The 18896-nt window shown below is 39.1% G+C and overlaps 1 pseudogene; it reads left to right on the top strand.

Moving 5' to 3' along the window:
• Positions 1-18896, top strand: part of LOC127946921 (neuronal cell adhesion molecule-like) — a 56993-nt pseudogene that overhangs the window by 22451 nt on the left and 15646 nt on the right.

The raw sequence follows: 18896 nt of genomic DNA, 5'->3' as shown, positions 1-18896 counted from the left end.
TCCAGATGCGATAGCACTCAGTCGAAGGACAGATCATTCACATCGGGCAGGACATCCAAACACTCGCCTATCATTCATCCACCACAAATATGGCTTATCATCTGAAATATGTGAAGTATTCGCAGTATTCGCAGTATTGGCCGCTTAATCTGATGCTATCCTAGAGAAGTGTGTGCTGTTCAAGTGTGTGTGTGGAGTGTGAAGCTGAACAGTAGATCACTGCAGGACAGATCACTTACTCTTAAAATACTGCTCATTTTTGGACATACAGATAAGAGTAATACATCTTTCATGTTTATTTGTGTGTACTCACAATAAAATCAAATTGTGCTTTTGTGAAATAATGAAAGGAAATAGGATGCGCTTTCTTCTGTCTCTGTAAAACTTGAGCGCGTAACACCGTGTAGTCTATATCTTTACTTTACATACATAAAAAATATATGAAATGTCTACTTTCAAATGCACCAATTTAAATGGAAAACAAATCCTCAGATGATGTAATCCGTATGAAACAGGAGATGAGGAGTCAGAGTCGCTGACTTCAATTTCTTAAACTGACAACTAAGAAAGCACTGGTTTATCAAAATATTAAAATGTTATTGCAGTCTCCTGACTGTTTTACCCTGACACAATCATAATCAATACTTCTGCCGGTGTGCTGTGGCAAGCTTTATACCTGTGCTTGAGGGCCTGTTAGGCTATGTACTTAGGTAATTAAAGGCTCATTAAAATGTTTTGAATGGTTTATTAAAAAATGTGCGATTAGACGACTAATATTTAAAATGAATGATTACTAGTGGACCAGAAAAATCTTAAGCTGAGGATAGCCCTACCTTATTACCCTTACGAAAATTAACCATGGTTTTACTACAAATAAAACCAAAAAACCATGGTTACTGTAGTTAAACCATGGTAACCACAAATTAACCATGGTTTTGCTATATTAACCATAGTTTAACCATGGTATTTGTAGTAAATCTGTGGTTTTACAAATGGCAGTCAATACGCCAAAAAACCATGGGTTACTACTGTTTTACTATAATAAAACCATGGTTATTTTTCGTAAGGGTAATCAAGGACCAGTTTCAATTAAACTCTTCTTTACTGTTCTACTGAGGAAAAATGGCATCTTCATCCTGAATGGACTGGGGGTAAGAAAATTAACAGCAAATGTCAATTTTTGGGTAATCCATCCCTTCAAGCGTCACCTTCACACTTGTGCTGAGTCATGTGATCATTCCTGTTTCTGCAGGATCTCCTCTGTTGTCTAAAGAGAGAGTCAATCCAATCATTGCACGGAAGGGACAGTCTTTAATTCTGCATTGCTGCCCATCATATTCTGGATGGACAACAGTAAGTCAAATGAAATTCACCCTGTTTTCTGAATGCATGTTAGTGACCATATATAAATGTTTTGAACCTGTAATGTTTCCTCAAACTGGATCTTCAGTCAAGCTGTATGCTGGTCTTCTCCAATCACTCAGTGCTCCTAAACTCCGCCCCTGTTACAGTGCCACTCCCACAGCTCAACATCCAATCAGTGACAGATTAATTCAGATTAATCATGAATCCATTACGCTCAGATGATAAGACCCAACCCTAACCACATGATATGATAATGAGACAAACTCCTGATAAAAATTATTAAAGAAGTTTTCTAAAATGTAAATTCTTTTTTATTTCCTAAGAAGATGGGGGGGGGGTCTCCATCCACGTTTTCATGTAAATTTTAAGATATTGCATTAAAAATAAATAAATAAATGTATAAACACTGGAATTGTCATGATGCACATAAAATCTTAAAATGTGCATTAAAACATACTGTAAACACTCAACTGCGAATGCAAGATAAGATGATAGCGTGTGTTTATTGCTTTCCATTTGTGTGCTCCGAGACAAGAAAGGCATTTATTCTGGAGGAAAACAAGAGTTGCAGCAACTTTATTTATTCATTTTTATTAATCCTTTGTTCCAGTTTCCCAGGAAGTAATGATTTTGTTCTCAGATAAAAGTAAACCAGATTATTTTTTTCATTTCCGTGTCCAGATTATTTAGACGTCTTCACTCCAAGTGTTGCTGGTATTGCTTTAAACATACGTTTGTTATTTCTGAGAGTGATGATTCATTAATCTGTGCCAAAGAGAAAACTATTTGCATTGCCGACGCTGTGACTCTCCTGAAGCATCTTGAGCAGGGGGGCACAAGGTTAGTCTTTTAAAGCTGCAGTTTGTGAAACAGGAAGTAACCTTCCTGGGACATGTGATCAAACCAAATAGCAAAGCACTGTCTGAGAAATGGGTGCGGGCCATAAAAGAGGTCCCAAAACCAGTTACAAAGAAACTGATGCTGTCATTCTTGGGGATGTGTGCTTACTGCAGAACATTCATCCCTAATTATGCCATTTTTGAGCAGCCTTTACAAGCCCTAATGACAGGGAAAAGGCTGAGGTCTATGGCAAGCCAAATTAACTTTTATTCATTCGCAGGATATGTATTCTTGATATCAACAATTCAATTTTCACTAGTAACAATGTTAATTCTTGATATCAACAATTACATTTCCACTAGTAACAATTAGAATTTTTGATATCAACAATTACATTTTCACTAGTAACAATGTTAATTCTTGATATCAACAATTACATTTCCACTAGTAACAATGCTAATTCTTGATATCAGGAATTATATTTCAACTAGTAACAATGTTAATTCTTGATATCAATTATTTTTAACCTGGGAATGCCAATAGGCAAGCCAAATTAACTTTTATTCATTCGCAGGATATGTATTCTTGATATCAACAATTCAATTTTACTAGTCAAAATGTTAATTCTTGATATCAGGAATTAGATTTCTACTAGTAACAATTGCTATTTTTGATATCAACAATTCAATTTCCACTAGTAACAATGTTCATTCTTGATATCAGGAATTGTATTTTCACTAGTTAAATGTCACCATAGGCTTCCATTCAAATTTAATTGTTGATATCAAGAATTACTTTCTTACTAGTTGAAATTCTGATTTCACATATCAGAAATACAATTCTTACTAGTAAAGACCTTTATTTTTGATATCAGTAATCACATGGTTACTAGTAAAGACGTCTATTCTTGATATCAACAATTTAATTCTTGATATCAACAATTTAATTGTTACTAGTGACAATGTTCATTTCTGATATCATGAATGTAATTGTTACTAGTAAGAAAGCCATTTTAGATATCAGAAATTATATTGATATCAGAAATTATTTTTCAGATATCAAAAATAACAATTGTAACATGTTGAAATACATTTTCTGATATCAAGAATTAACATTTCAACTAGTAACAACTAAATTATTGATATCAAGAATTCACATTTTTACTAGTAACAAAGTAATTATTGATATCAACAAAGGCAGTAGATATCTGAAATTGTCCTTGCAACTAGTGAAAATAGAATTACTGATATCTTAAATAACATTTTAACTAGTAAAAATACTTTTACAGATATGTAGAAATGCCATTTTTACATGTAAGAATAGCTATGGTAATGAGATCATGAATATTAATGAGATTTTCGACACTCCTCCTTTTTCAGCATTGGCCAAAGATGGCAGAAGAACGTCCATGTGCAGAAAAAGTTCCTCCTTTATTTATTTTTGTCAGTGAAACTTGAAAAATTATATTATGGCTGGATTCATTTGTAAAAAAAATTGTTAATTGTAAAAAAAAAAAATGAAAAAAAAAAATAAATTACATTTATGCTGTTTCCTTTTATTGGCCACCAAGTCCTCCGGATAATTAAAGGAAAAGTGAACAAGGCATTAATTTAGTTTTAAAAATAACTTCATGTCACTTTTTCAGGTGTTTATTTTTGTTTTTATTACACTTTCTTCTAATACATCAAATAAAAAATACATCTAAAGGAAAAAATATAACAGATAACAATGCATCATACAAACGGTTTACTGTACTTTTTTTTTTTTTTTTTTTTTTTATATCGTTGGCTACATGAATGAGTCGTGTCCTAAAAGGAATACTTTTTCATATAACATGTTATCCGGTTCTTGAAGCATGGGTGAACAAGAGGAATGGTAAATAAATGTGCACTGTTATACAAGCTGTATACTCACTACTTTACATTGTAGCAAAGTGTAATTTCTTCAGTACTATCATATGAAAAGGTATATTAAAATACGAAACGTGTGAGGTGTACTCAAAGCCAGCCAGTCCAACAATCCCTACAATCTGTAATGTAAGACTCTAGAAAAAAAGAAAAGTACTTACTTCTATTATACCCACAATCTATACAGTTGTTCCAATAATACCGTGAAGTTACAGTAATGCACAGAACCGATTAAACAAGGTACAATTCACAATGACGGTGAGAAACAAAAAAAAACAAACATGTTTTATTAAAAGAATCATTCTGAATAATTCATACATGGCAAACAGCTGAAAACGCCAATAAATACAAACACAACTGTATAAATAAAAGCGGAAAAAGATTAGAAACATGCACATCAGCACCACACTCTATTTAGCATAACACCGCCTGCAATAGGCTACTGGGTGAACTGAAATGTAGTGACATATTCCTAGTACACAGATTCCACATAGCCATTTCTCTCTAAATTGCTTTCGATATATAATCGAAAAAGTGTCTTAAATAAATGTTAAGTAATATAACGTCATAAGTCTGGTTGCCAATTTTAATCGATGTATTTCTAATGTATGCAATGCACACTAATGCTATTTAATTTGAAATTAAATGCCATCCAAACGGTAACTTTCCGGAGCTCCTACAACTAGCCCTAACCTTACACAATATCCATGTTATTTTTCACTTTTCGATAATTTCGTTGAGTTTTATTGAAAATACATGCCTTTCCGATGTGATACGGGACGTGAAAAGGATAAAGAAAGAGCTCGGCAAAAGGTGGAATCGAACCCGGGTCTGTTGCGTCAAAACGCATATGCCTGGCGTTTAACCATCTGCATCCATCTGAAATAAAAACAAAATAATTATTAAAAATAGCCTACAGGAGCGTTTTATTTTCATGAGAGGGCAATCGAATGTGCCCATTCTCTTTTGTGCTCTGTATCTTGAAGTTTATCCGCCATAAACATTCATAAAAGGTTGCACTTGTCATTAAATTATGCACATATCCAAAAAGGAGTTCATTGCTATGCACATATCCAAAAAGGAATTCATGATAACTAAAATAACAATTTTTACTAGTAAAAATGTAATTTTAACATGTAACAATTAAGTTAAAGATATCAAGAATTATGTGTATTACTAGTTGTAATTTCATTTTTGATATGATAAACGCATTTTTGCATTTCTGATGACGTCATTTGTGATATCAAGAATACGTGTCGTTACTAGTGAAAATGTAATTGTTGATATCAAGAATTAAATTGTTGATATCAACAATTAAATTGTTGATATCAAGAATCGACGTCAGTACGTGTGATTACTGATATCAAAAATAAAGGTCTTTACTAGTAAGAATTGTATTTCTGATATGTGAGATCGGAATTTCAACTAGTAAGAAAGTAATTCTTGATATCAACAATTAAATTTGAATGGAAGCCTATGGTGACATTTAACTAGTGAAAATATAATTCCTGAAATTAAATTGTTGATATCAAAAATAGCAGTTGTTACTAGTAGAAATCTAATTCCTGATATCAAGAATCAACATTTTAACTAGTGAAAATCGAATTGTTGATATCAAGAATTAACATTGTTACTAGTGACAAATAAATTGTTGATATCAAGAATTAAATTGTTGATATCAAGAATCGACGTCTGTACTAGTAACCACGTGATTACTGATATCAAAAATAAAGGGGATCATGAATATTAATGAGACTTTCCTACACCCCTCGTTCAAGCGTCAGCATTGGCCAAAGATGGCAGAAGAACTTCCACGTGCAGAAACGGCTCCTCCTTTATTTAATTTATTTTTTCGTTGAAACTTCAAAATTATATTATGACTGGATTATTATTATTATTATTATTTTTATTTTATTTTTTTTGTTAATTGTAAAAAAGTAAATTGATGCTGTTTCTTTTTATTGGCCACCAAGTCCTTCGGATAATTAAAAGGAAAAATAAACAAGGCATTCCTTTAGTTTTAAAAGTGACTTCATGTCGTTTTTTCAGGTGTTTATTTTTGGTTTTATTACACTTTCTTCTTATACATCAAATAAAAAATAAACAATAACCAAAAGGAAAAACAATAAAGGGGATAATGCATCATACAAACGTTTTACTGGACCTTTTTTTTTTTTTTTTTTTTTTTTTTTTTAATATCGCTGGCTACCTGAATGAGTCGTGTCCTAATATGCATTATGAAGCAGCGGTGGACAAGAGGAATGATAAAGTCTATTGAACCTCTAACTCATGTCTGTCTCAGCCATTTCAATCTTATGAAAGCCCATGAAACCTTGGGCTTGGATTTCTCCAGAGCTTCACATTTTGCCACTGGAGTCCTCTTCCAGATCTTAGAGACCTTGTGCTCTTCCACCTTGCATTTGAGGATGCCCATGCTTGACCAATCCATCACCTTTCACCTCAGCCTCTTTGGGAATGCAGTGGTCGTCTTGAAGGTGTGTTTGGGGTTGTTATCCTGTTGGAATACTTCCCTGTGGCCCAGTCTCCAAAGGGAGGGGATCATGCTCTGCTTCAGTATTTCACATTACATGTTGACATTCATGGTTCCCTCAGTGAACTGTATCTCCCCAGTGCCGGCAGCACTCATGCAGCCCCAGACCATGACACTTCCACCACCATGCTTGACTGAAGGCAAGACACATTGTCTTTGTACTCCTCACCTGGTCGCCGCCACACGCTTGACACTATCTGAAGGGAATACGTTTATTTTGGTCTCATCAGATCACAGGACATGGTTCCAGTAATCTATGTCTTTAGTCTGCTTGTCTTCAGCAAACTGTTTGCAGGCTTTCTTGTGCATCATCTTCAGAAGAGGCTTCCTTCTGGGACGACAGCCCTGCAGACCAATCTGATGCAGTCTGAGCACTGACAGGCGAGGCTTGTTTTGAGTGAAATCTATCCTGTTAAACCACCATGCTGCAGCTCAGTTTCAGTGTCTTGGCGATGTTCTTATAGCCTACGTCATCTTTATGTAGAGCAACAATTCTTTTTTTCAGATCCTCAGAGAGTTCTTTGCCATGAGGTGTCGTGTTGAACTTCCAGTGTCCAGTATGAGAGAGTGAGAGCTATAACACCAGATTAACACACCTGCTCCCCATTCACACCTGAGATCTCGAAACACTAACGAGTCACATGACACCAGGGAGAGAAAATGGCTAATGGGCCCAATTTGAACATTTTCACTTAGTGGTGTACTCACTTTTGTGGCCAGCGCTTTAGACATTAATGGGTATGTGTTGAGTTATTTTGAGGGCACAGTAAATTTACACTGTTATACAAGCTGTACACTCACTACTTTACATTGTAGCAAAGTGTCATTTCTTCAGTGTTGTCACATGAAAAGGTATAATAAAACGTTTACAAAAATGTGAGGAGTGTACTCTGTATATTTATTTATATATGTATACTGTATATTTAATCAAGTTTGTTTTATTGGGGTAAATTATCTACAAGCTTTAAACATATTTCTATGCACACCAATAATATTAAACTACTGTCGCTACACTACGGTTATACACATTTATTGCATTTATTTTCAATTCAGTCAGAAACCTATGAGTTATGATGGATCATCAGTTAAACTTCACAGACCACATTGCTACAACGAGCCGGTCCTGCAGATTTGCCTTATACAACATTAGGAAGATTAGACCCTTCCTGTCAGAGCAAGCCACAGAACTTCTTGTCCAAGCTCTCCTACTCTCCAGACTGGACTATTGTAATGCTCTCCTGGCTCTTCCTGCATGTACTATCAAGCTTTTGTAACTGATCCAGAATGCAGCAGCAAGGGTTGTCTTTAATGAGTCAAAAAAAGCTGACGTTAATCCTCTCCTGATCAAGTTACACTGGCTACCAGTAGCCGCTCGCATCAAATTCAAGGGACTGATGCTTTCCTACAAGACGACCACTGGCACGACACCAACATACCTAAACTCTGGTTAAATCTGGTTAAATCATATGTGCCCTCCAGAAGTTTGCACTCTGCAAGTGAACGATGCCTTGTGGTGCCATCCTAAAGAAGTTCAAAATCACTCTCACAGACCTTTTCCTGAACTGTGCCCAGCTGGTGGAATGACCTCCCAATCTCAATTCGTACAGCTGAGTTTTTACTCATTTTCATGAAATATCTTGAGACTCATCTTTTTTGCCAGCATTTAACCAACTAATACTAGCACTTTTCTTTCTTTTCATATTTAATATAAAAAAAAAAAAAAAACCTGGCTATGCATTCTGTACTAGACTAACTGAGACTTGTCATGGCACTTGTATACTGTTTTTGTTCTCTTGTTGACCTGACTGCTTCTATTGTTCTCATTTGTAAGTCGCTTTGGATAAAAGCGTCTGCTAAATTATTAAATGTAAATGTAAATAAAACTGAAAAAGGCTTAGAAGAATCCTTATAATCTGAAAGCTTAATACAACAGCCTTAATCTTCCAGTTGAATTGGCTGATAGTTTAGAATTTGATTTTGGCAGGGGCTATTTGAATACAATGAATTATATTTACACTTAGTGAAAATAGCATATTTTATTAGCAATAGATTGTATTTACCCTATTTAATAATATGAGTATTTCTTACAGTAATAGTAGTTTGATGCTGTTTGTGCTACATAGTGCAAGTAGTGGCCAATATGTGCACCTCATTATTGTAGTAGGCTACATTATAAAACAGTATAGGCTACAATAATAACATATTGAGTGTAAATTATACTTTTTATTTACAAATGATTAAATGGAGCCCTACAACTAGCCCTAGCATTACACAATATCCACGTTATTTTCCAGTTTTCGATAATTTCGTTGAGTTTTATTGAAAATATATGCCTTTCGATGTGATAGGGGATGTGAAAAGGGTGAAGAAACAGATCGGCAGAAGGCGGAATCGAACCGGGTCCATCACGTCAAAAACTCAACTGCTTCATGCTTTACCATCTGCACCACATAGTGTCTCTTTATATTATTGTTTAACACTACCACACGTTGGTAGGCGGAGTTACATAATCTGTGCCAAAATAAAAACAAAATAATTATTAAAAATAGCCTACAGGAGCGTATTATTTTCATGAGAGGGCAATCGAATGTGCCCATTCTCTGTTGGACTCTTTACCTTGTCGTCTATCCGCCATAAACATTCATAAAGGGTTGGACTCGTCATTAAATTATGCACATATCCAAAAAGGGGTTCATTGATATGCACATATCCAAAAAGGAATTAATGATATCTTAAATTACAATTTTTACTAGTGAAAATGCAATTTTAACATGTAAGAATTAAGTTACTGATATCAAGAATTAAGTCTATTACTAGTTGTAATTTCATTGTTGATATGATAAACTTATTTCTGCGAGTGATGACGTCATTGTTGATATCAAGAATAGGTGTTGTTACTAGTGGAAATGTAATTGTTGATATCAAGAATTCAATTATTGATATCAACAATTAAATTGTTGTTATCAAGAATTAAATTGTTGATATCAACAATTCACATGTTTAAATGTTAAAACGGCGCCAAAACTATTACAGATATCAAAATGCATTTGTTACTAGTTACAATTCTAAATTCACATATCAGCTTTGTATTTCTTACTAGTAAAAATATAATTTTTGATATCAACAATTACATTTTTACTAGTAAAAATGTGAATTCTTTATATCAACAATTTAGTTGTTACTAGTTGAAATGTTAATTCTTGATATCAAAAATGTAATTGTTACTAGTGACACTGTTCATTTCTGATATCTGAAAATGTATTTCTGATATCAACAATTGGGAGGGTAATTTCTGATATCTAAAATGGCATTCTTACTAGTAACAATTACATTCATGATATCAGAAATGAACATTGGCACTAGTGACAATTAAATTGTTGATATCAAGAATTAAATTGTTGATATCAACAATTAAATTGTTGATATCAAGAATAGACGTCTTTACTAGTAACCATGTGATTACTGATATCAAAAATAAAGGTCTTTACTAGTAAGAATTGTATTTCTGATATGTGAAATCGGAATTTCAACTAGTAAGAAAGCAATTCTTGATATCAACAATTAAATTTGAATGGAAGCCTATGGTGACATTTAACTAGTGAAAATACAATTCCTGATATCAAGAATTAACATTGTTACTAGTGGAAATGTAATTGTTGATATCAAAAATTATAATTGTTACTAGTGGAAATGTAATTGTTGATATCAAGAATTAACATTGTCACTAGTAAAAATTGAATTGTTGATATCAAAAATAGCAATTGTTACTAGTAGAAATCTAATTCCTGATATCAAAAATTAACATTGTTACTAGTGGAAATGTAATTGTTGATATCAAAAATTATAATTGTTACTAGTGGAAATGTAATTGTTGATATCAAGAATTAACATTGTCACTAGTAAAAATTGAATTGTTGATATCAAGAATACATATCCTGCGAATGAATAAAAGTTAATTTGGCTTGCCATAGAGGTCAGGTGACAGACTTGTCTGGACAAGCAAGGCTGAGGAAGCATTTGATAACATGAAAGTGCAATTGACTCTGGCTCCAACTTTAGCCCTTCCTATCATAAACTGCCCGCTTGTACAGATGGTTGATGAAAAGAATGGTTTTATGTCTTCTGTTCTCTTGCAGACTCATGGTGACAGACTGTGACCTGTGGCCTATTTTTCAGCGAAACTTGATTCTGTAGCTGCAGGACTTCCACACTCCCTGAGAGCAGGGGCAGCAGCCGAGCTGGCTGTGATGGCCTCAAGAGAATTTGTAGGCTACTCTGATTTGACTTTAATGGTTCCACACGCAGTATCCATGATTTTGCAAGAGCAGAGAACGTCACATTTGTCTACAGCCCGATGGCTGAGGTATCATACAATTTTGTTGGACATACCAAACATAACTGTAAAACGATGCACAACTTTGAATCCTGCCACCCTTCTGCCCACACAGGAGGATGGTGAGGAACATCACTGTTGTCTGTCAGCACTCAAACAGGTGTGCACACCACATCCAGAACTTTTAGACATGCATTACATTTCTCCTTGTTTACAGAGCATGCAGTCTTTTTCCACAGGAGCTGAGAAGAACAACTGGAAGGCATCAGGCTGTTAATAGCGTGTGGAGATCCGTTGTTGGAACGCCTCGTTTTCCCAAACATTTCTTTCAACATTATGCTAAGTTGACACATGGGTTAGACCATGTATCAAAAGGGGGAATTATTGCACAGATGAAAGAATTGTGGTTTACCAAGGGCTTCACAATATTCGCCAAAAAAAAAAAAAGATGTGTTATCTGTAATACACACAATGTGGCACAAGGTGTCAGAACGCAACTGGTATCCCAACCAGACCTAGAAGGGCCGTTTGAGTACACATTTTGTCAATGAGGCAATAAAACAGGTGGGTCAGTTCTTAGGAATTGATATAAGAACACATTGCGCCTTTCACATTAGGCCAGCAGTGGCACTATTCAACGGGAAAATCAGACGGTAAAGAACAAATTGGCAAAGTGTTGTGAGGAAACTGGACTCTCATGGGTGAAAGCACTCCCAACCGTGTTATTGTACATGAGAATGAGAAAGATAGTCAAAACTAATTTGAGGACATTCTAAATTCTCTTTGGTAGACCACCATTCATGGGAATAGAAGGAGGAAAAACGCAGGGTTCCATCAATGGATGTGTGTGAAAATGAAATGTTGAATTACTGCAAAGAAATGTCTTGTCTGTTATCCAACAGTTGTGTGCAGGTGAAAGCTGCCCAGAGGAAGGTTGCTGAGATGTTTCTGCATAAGTTCAGGCAGGGGGATTATGTGGTAATTCGTGACCTGAGGAGGAAGAACTGGAGGGCGAAACGGTGGCGAGGGCCATTACAAGTTTTGCTGAGAACACACACGGCAGTGAAGGTCAGAGAGAGAATTCTGATCATGTTTTGCTTGCAATGAATTATGAGATGTATTTCCATCTTAGTACAGAGATAAGTCAGGGCTGGGACACCCATACAAGCAGTAAGACTGACTGCTTATCCAAGAGATAGTGAACACAATTGTGATGATTATGAGAGTGACGAAAATGATGACATTTACACAAAAAAAAAAAAAAAAATCACTTTGATGAAATGACTTGAAACAATTATAATAATTTACGTTTTCGATATTATAATCATGTACGAGTTTGCATAGAATTAAAAACAAACGAGTTTTTAAGTTGTTTTAATCAAAACTAATGTTAATCAATCCAAATCGTTTATCAGAGAATGATAAAGAGGAGGAATTGTTGTAGAAAAATTTATATTTTACTCTTAGTTATTTACTTTCTTAGACATTTAGTGGGTTTTCATATATTTTTGTTTTTCCTTTTGATTTAACTTGTGTTTCTCTCTCAGTATGTATGTTTATCACCTGAAATGCAACGAAGACATCACACAGTAAAACAAAGAGCCTTTGAAGTCTTTAGTGTGGGCAATTTACTCAGGAAAGATCAGAGGGGTTATCCATAAATAAAGACCTTTGACCTCACGGGTGTGAAGATAATAAAAGCCCAGGGGGTCAGAAGGACCATTGTGTTTTCTGAAAGAGTTAGTTTTGGTTTATTTAAGTGGAAATTTACCGAGAAGGAGCCTTGTAAGAAGTGGGGGTGATAACAGTATAATAAGGCTGTCTGTTTTCAGTGTGATTCAGGTCTGTTGTGTTTCAGGGTAGCTGCTGAAACAGTGAACGCACCTCTTTAAGAAAAATAAACTTCTTTCCTTAAATATAATTTGATTCCTTGTCTCTTGTGTCTGTCTCTGAGTATGTGTGTGTGTGTGTGTCTCTCTCTGAGTGTGTGTGTGTGTGTGTGTGTGTGTCTCTGAGTGCGTGTGCGTGTGTGTGTGTGTGTGTGTCTCTCTCTCTGAGTGTGTGTGTGTGTCTCTCTCTGAGTGTGTGTGTGTGTGTGTGTGTCTCTGAGTGCGTGTGTGTGTGTGTGTGTGTGTGTGTGTCTCTCTCTGAGTGTGTGTGTGTGTGTGTGTGTGTGTGTCTCTCTCTGAGTGTGTGTGTGTGTGTGTGTGTGTGTGTGTGTCTGTTTGTCTCTGTGTGGGCATGTTTTTGTGACATATCAGGACACAACTCTGTATAATGACATGGGTATGACACAGGTATTACAAGTAGAGGGTGACTTATGAGGAAATAAGTCCCCATTTTTCAAAACACTTATATATCATACAGAATGAGTTTTTTTGAGAAAGTAAAAATGCACAAAGTTTCCTGTGAGGGTTAGGTGTAGGGTTGGTGAAGGGCGATAGAATATACAATTTGTACAGTATAAAAATCATTACGCCTATGGGATGTCCCCACTTTTCACAAAAACAAACATGTGTGTGTGTGAGATGTGTGTGTGTGTGTGTGTGTTCCATGAGAACGGAGTGCTGGAGATCCACATGTCCCACCCCTCAAACAGCGGGAAATACACCTGTGTGGCCAGGAACAACCTCGGCGTCTCCGAGATCCATGTCTACCAGAAGGTCAAAGGTGAGGGCCTCAGCACTGAAGCCCTTCACACCGTTCAGTCTTCTAAATCAGCTGGAACCGGGAAACAAAAAAGGAAAGAGTTTTGAGGAAACATAAAAAAAATTAATTGAAAATGGATTTAATAAATAAATTAATTAATTAATATTTGTTAATAAATTTATTTATTTTAAAATAAATAAATAATAATAAAATAATAATAAATAAATAAATAAATAAATAAATAAATAAATAAATAAATAATAATAAATAATAAAAATATTATTGAACAAACTAATTAAAATAATGAAAAATATTATATAAATAATATATGTTTTTAAAATGATTGCATTTATTTAAAACAATTTAAATAAATAAATAAATGTATTTAATGAATAAATTAAATAACGAAATAAACTAAATATTTAGCCAAACTATTTTACATAATTATTTTGCATAGTATTAATTGTGTTTTCATTTTTTACATGAAAATATATAGCAGCCTTTTAAATTGTAGGTTAGTGGATAATTATATTTGGGTGTCTGTGGCATCTTAATGATGGAAACCTCTGGTCTAAATAATTCTGTCTTAGAAAGAGAAAGTGTTTTGAGTTGTGAGAGTGTTTCAGTGTTTGTTTGTGCTGCACTTATAAAATGAACAGACATGGATATTGGTCTTAATGGCTTCAGTATCCCATCATACATTGTGTTTGGAGGCTCCAGGCCTTAGCTTGCATGTTTTTCACCTTTCAAACAGCACTGAAGTGCTTCTCTGAAGAGCACAGCAGGAAGTGTGCTGTTTAAAGAGCATTAGTAAACGATCCACCGGTGGACCATTAGACCTGAGGAGAGACAGAAGCTCACGATGAGCTGCTCAAACGCTCTGCTTGCTTCGTGTGACATTATCAGCTCCAGGATTACAGAGGTTTTCTCTCCCTTCAGAGCCCACAAGGATCCTGAGGCCGCCGGAGTACCGGGTGGTCCAGAGGAACAGGGACGTGGTGTTCGAGTGTAATGCCAAGCACGACCTGTCCCTCGTGCCCACCATGACCTGGCTGAAGGATGACGGAGAGCTGCCTGATGATGAGAGGTCTGAGAACCACAGAATCACCCGCGGATGCCTTGTTCACACACCTCACCATGTTCAAAACCCAGCTACAACTGTTATGTTCCGGGTGAAGTTACTGATTAGTCCAATCCACCAAAAATACTCCATGAAAACAAGAACAAACGTGACAAATGTGCTTCTTCAGTGTGTTTTCCTGAAGTAGAGCGTTGCACTCGCAACACCAAGATCACAGGTTAAATTCCCAGCAAACTGAACATGCGTGAACTGATGATAAATAATAAGAATTGAATCATCAATCATTTAAATAATAAAAAGTTTAATCATCCATCCATCCATCCATCATCTTCCGCTTATCCGGGGCCGGGTCGCGGGGGCAACAGTCTAAGCAGAGACGCCCAGACTTCCCTCTCCCTAGCCACTTCCTCCAGCTCTTCCGGGGGGACCCCGAGGCGTTCCCAGGCCAGCCGGGAGACATAGTCCCTCCAGCGTGTCCTAGGTCTTCCCCGGGGCCTCCTCCCGGTGAGACGTGCCTGGAACACCTCCCTGGGAAGGCGTCCAGGAGGCATCCGAAATAGATGCCCGAGCCACCTCAGCTGGCTCCTCTCGATGTGGAGGAGCAACGGCTCTACTCTGAGCTCCTCCCGAGTGACCGAGCTTCTCACCCTATCTCTAAGGGAGCGCCCAGCCACCCGACGGAGAAAGCTCATTTCGGCCGCCTGTATCCGGGATCTTGTCCTTTCGGTCATGACCCACAGCTCATGACCATAGGTGAGAGTAGGAACGTAGATTGACCGGTAAATCGAGAGCTTTGCCTTACAGCTCAGCTCCTTCTTCACCACGACAGACCGGTACAGCGACCGCATTACTGCAGAAGCTGCACCGATCCGTCTGTCAATCTCACGTTCCATCCTTCCCTCACTCGTGAACAAGACTCCAAGATACCTGAACTCCTCCACTTGAGGCAGGACCTCTCCACCAACCTGAAGTGGGCAATCCACCCTTTTCCGACTGAGAACCATGGCCTCGGACTTGGAGGTGCTGATTCTCATCCCAGCCGATTCACACTCGGCTGCAAACCGTCCCAATGCACACTGAAGGTCCTGGTCTGAGGATGCCAACACGACAACATCATCCGCAAAAAGCAGCGACGAAATCGTATGGTCCCCAAACCGGACACTCTCCGGCCCTTGGCTGCGCCTAGAAATTCTGTCCATAAAAATTATGAACAGAACCGGTGACAAAGGGCAGCCCTGCCGGAGTCCAACATGCACCGGGAACAGGTCTGACTTACTGCCGGCAATGCGAACCAAGCTCTTGCTCCGGTCGTACAGGGACCGAACAGCCCTAAGTAGGGAGCCGCCGACCCCATACTCCCGGAGCACCCTCCACAGGATGTCGCGAGGAACACGGTCGAATGCCTTCTCCAAGTCCACAAAACACATGTGGACTGGTTGGGCAAACTCCCATGAACCCTCCAGCACCCTGGAAAGGGTATAGAGCTGGTCCAGTGTTCCACGACCGGGACGAAAACCACACTGTTCCTCCTGGATCCGAGGTTCCACTATCGGCCGAATTCTCCTCTCCAGTACCCTGGCATAGACTTTTCCAGGGAGGCTGAGAAGTGTGATCCCCTTATAGTTGGAACACACTCTCCGGTCCCCCTTCTTGAAAAGAGGGACCACCACCCCGGTCTGCCAGTCCAGAGGTACTGTCCCCAACCGCCATGCGATGTTGCAGAGGCGTGCCAGCCAAGACAGCCCCACAACATCCAGAGACTTGAGGTACTCGGGGCGGATCTCGTCCACCCCCGGTGCCTTGCCACCGAGGAGCTTTTTAACTACCTCGATGACTTCAGCCCGGGTGATGGACGAGTGCTCCTCCGAGTCCCCAGCCACTGCTTCCTCAACGGAACACAAGTCGGTGGGATTGAGAAGATCCTCGAAGTATTCCTTCCACCGCCCGACGATATCCCCAGTTGAGGTCAACAGGTGCCCATCTCTACTGTAAACAGTGTTGGTAGGGCACTGCTTCCCCCTCCTGAGGCGTCGAACAGTTTGCCAGAATCTCTTCAAGGCCAACCGATAGTCCTTCTCCATGGCCTCACCGAACTCCTCCCAGGCCCGAGTTTTTGCCTCCACGACTACCCGGGCTGCAGTCCGCTTGGCCTGCCGGTACCTGTCAGCTGCCTCCGGAGTCCCACAAGCCATCCAGGCCCGATAGGACTCCTTCTTCAGCTTGACAGCATCCCTTACTTCCGGTGTCCACCACCGGGTTCGGGGATTGCCGCCTCGACAGGCACCGGAGACCTTACGGCCACAGCTCCGAGCAGCCGCAGCGACAATGGAGGTGGAGAACATGGTCCACTCGGACTCAATATCTCCAGACTCCCTCGGGATCCGGTCGAAGCTCTGCCGGAGGTGGGAGTTGAAGATCTCTCTGACAGGGGGCTCGGCCAAACGTTCCCAACAGACCCTCACAGTACGTTTGGGTCTGCCGAGTCTGTCCAGCTTCCTCCCCCGCCATCGGATCCAACTCACCACCAGGTGGTGATCAGTTGACAGCTCCGCCCCTCTCTTCACCCGAGTGTCCAAGACATATGGCCGAAGGTCTGATGACACGACCACAAAGTCGATCATCGACCTCCGGCCAAGGGTGTCCTGGTGCCACGTGCACTGGTGGACACCCTTATGCTTGAACATGGTGTTCGTTATGGACAAACCGTGGTTAGCACAGAAATCCAATAACAGAACACCGCTCGGATTCAGGTCAGGGGGGCCGTTCCTCCCAATCACGCCCCTCCAGGTGTCACTGTCACTGCCCACATGAGCGTTGAAGTCCCCCAGTAGAACGACGGAGTCTCCAGTCGGAGCACTTTCCAGCACCCCTCCCAGAGACTCCAAGAAGGCCGGGTAGTCCGCACTGCCATTCGGCCCGTAGGCACAAACGACAGTGAGAGACCTATCCCCGACTCGAAGGCGCAGGGAAGCGACCCTCTCGTTCACCGGGGTAAACTCCAACACATGGCGGCTGAGCTGGGGGGCTATTAGCAAACCCACTCCAGCCCTCCGCCTCTCACCATGGGCAACTCCAGAGTGGTAGAGAGTCCAGCCTCTCTCAAGAAGTGTGGTTCCAGAGCCCAAGCTGTGCGTTGAGGTGAGCCCGACTATCTCTAGTCGGTACCTCTCGACCTCCCGCACAATCTCAGGCTCCTTCCCCGCCAACGAGGTGACATTCCACGTCCCTAAAGCCAGATTCCGTGTCCAGAGATCGGGTCGTCGGGGGTCTCGCCTTCGACTGTCGCCCGATCCTCTATGCACCGGCCCCTTACGCTCCCTCCTGCAGGTGGTGAGCCCACAGGAGGGCGGCCCCACGTCACTCCTTCGGGCTAAGTAAACCAAAGTTTAATCATTTTCAAAGATAACAGTATCTGCCAATTCTATAAACATACTAACATCAATTCATATTTTATTTTTGTTTCTGTGCAGCTGCCTTTAACCATGAAATATCTTTATCAAATCAACAAACATCACAATCATATTATACATTTAATACACATATTCCACAAAATATTAGTAGTGTTGAATTTGTGCTGGTATGTTTATGAGTCAAAATGAGAAAAAGCCTGAACATTTCAAGAAAGACATACAATATTAACCAGTATTTCTTACAACTCAAAAATAGAGCAATACATGGTTTAAAGCCATCTCTTAGTGTGTCCTTGAAATGTTTCATATTGTTGTCTTGCAAACACACTAAAGGTGAGTAACAGTTGAAGCAGGTGTTGCAGAAATGATGAGAATCACCTGTGCAGATGTAAAGGTCATTAGCGTTCACAGGATCAGTTTGAGTCTGCTGATGAAGCAGATCTTTAGATGATGTAATGTGAGGAGCCGGTCTGAGGGTTTTGTATCTGATAACAGGTTTAGAGTGGACTCAGACAGTCTGACCATCACAGACACAGAGAGCGACACGGGGATGTACACATGTGTCGTGAACACCACGCTGGACCAGGACCCGGCCTGGACTCAGCTCATGGTGCTCAGTGAGTACTGAACGATTTCTGCTCTTTGTGTGATGAAAACCAAGTGACTAGATCCAGTGCATCTCCAGATTCATTCAGATACGAGGGATTTTTTGACAGAAAAGCTAACATAAAAATAAAAATAATAATAATAACAATTAAAA

Source organism: Carassius gibelio, chromosome A25 (genome assembly GCF_023724105.1).
Source record: "Carassius gibelio isolate Cgi1373 ecotype wild population from Czech Republic chromosome A25, carGib1.2-hapl.c, whole genome shotgun sequence".
NCBI lineage: Eukaryota > Metazoa > Chordata > Actinopteri > Cypriniformes > Cyprinidae > Carassius > Carassius gibelio.
The sequence above is the reverse complement of the archived record's forward strand: the minus strand, read 5'-3'. Positions and strand labels throughout refer to the sequence as shown.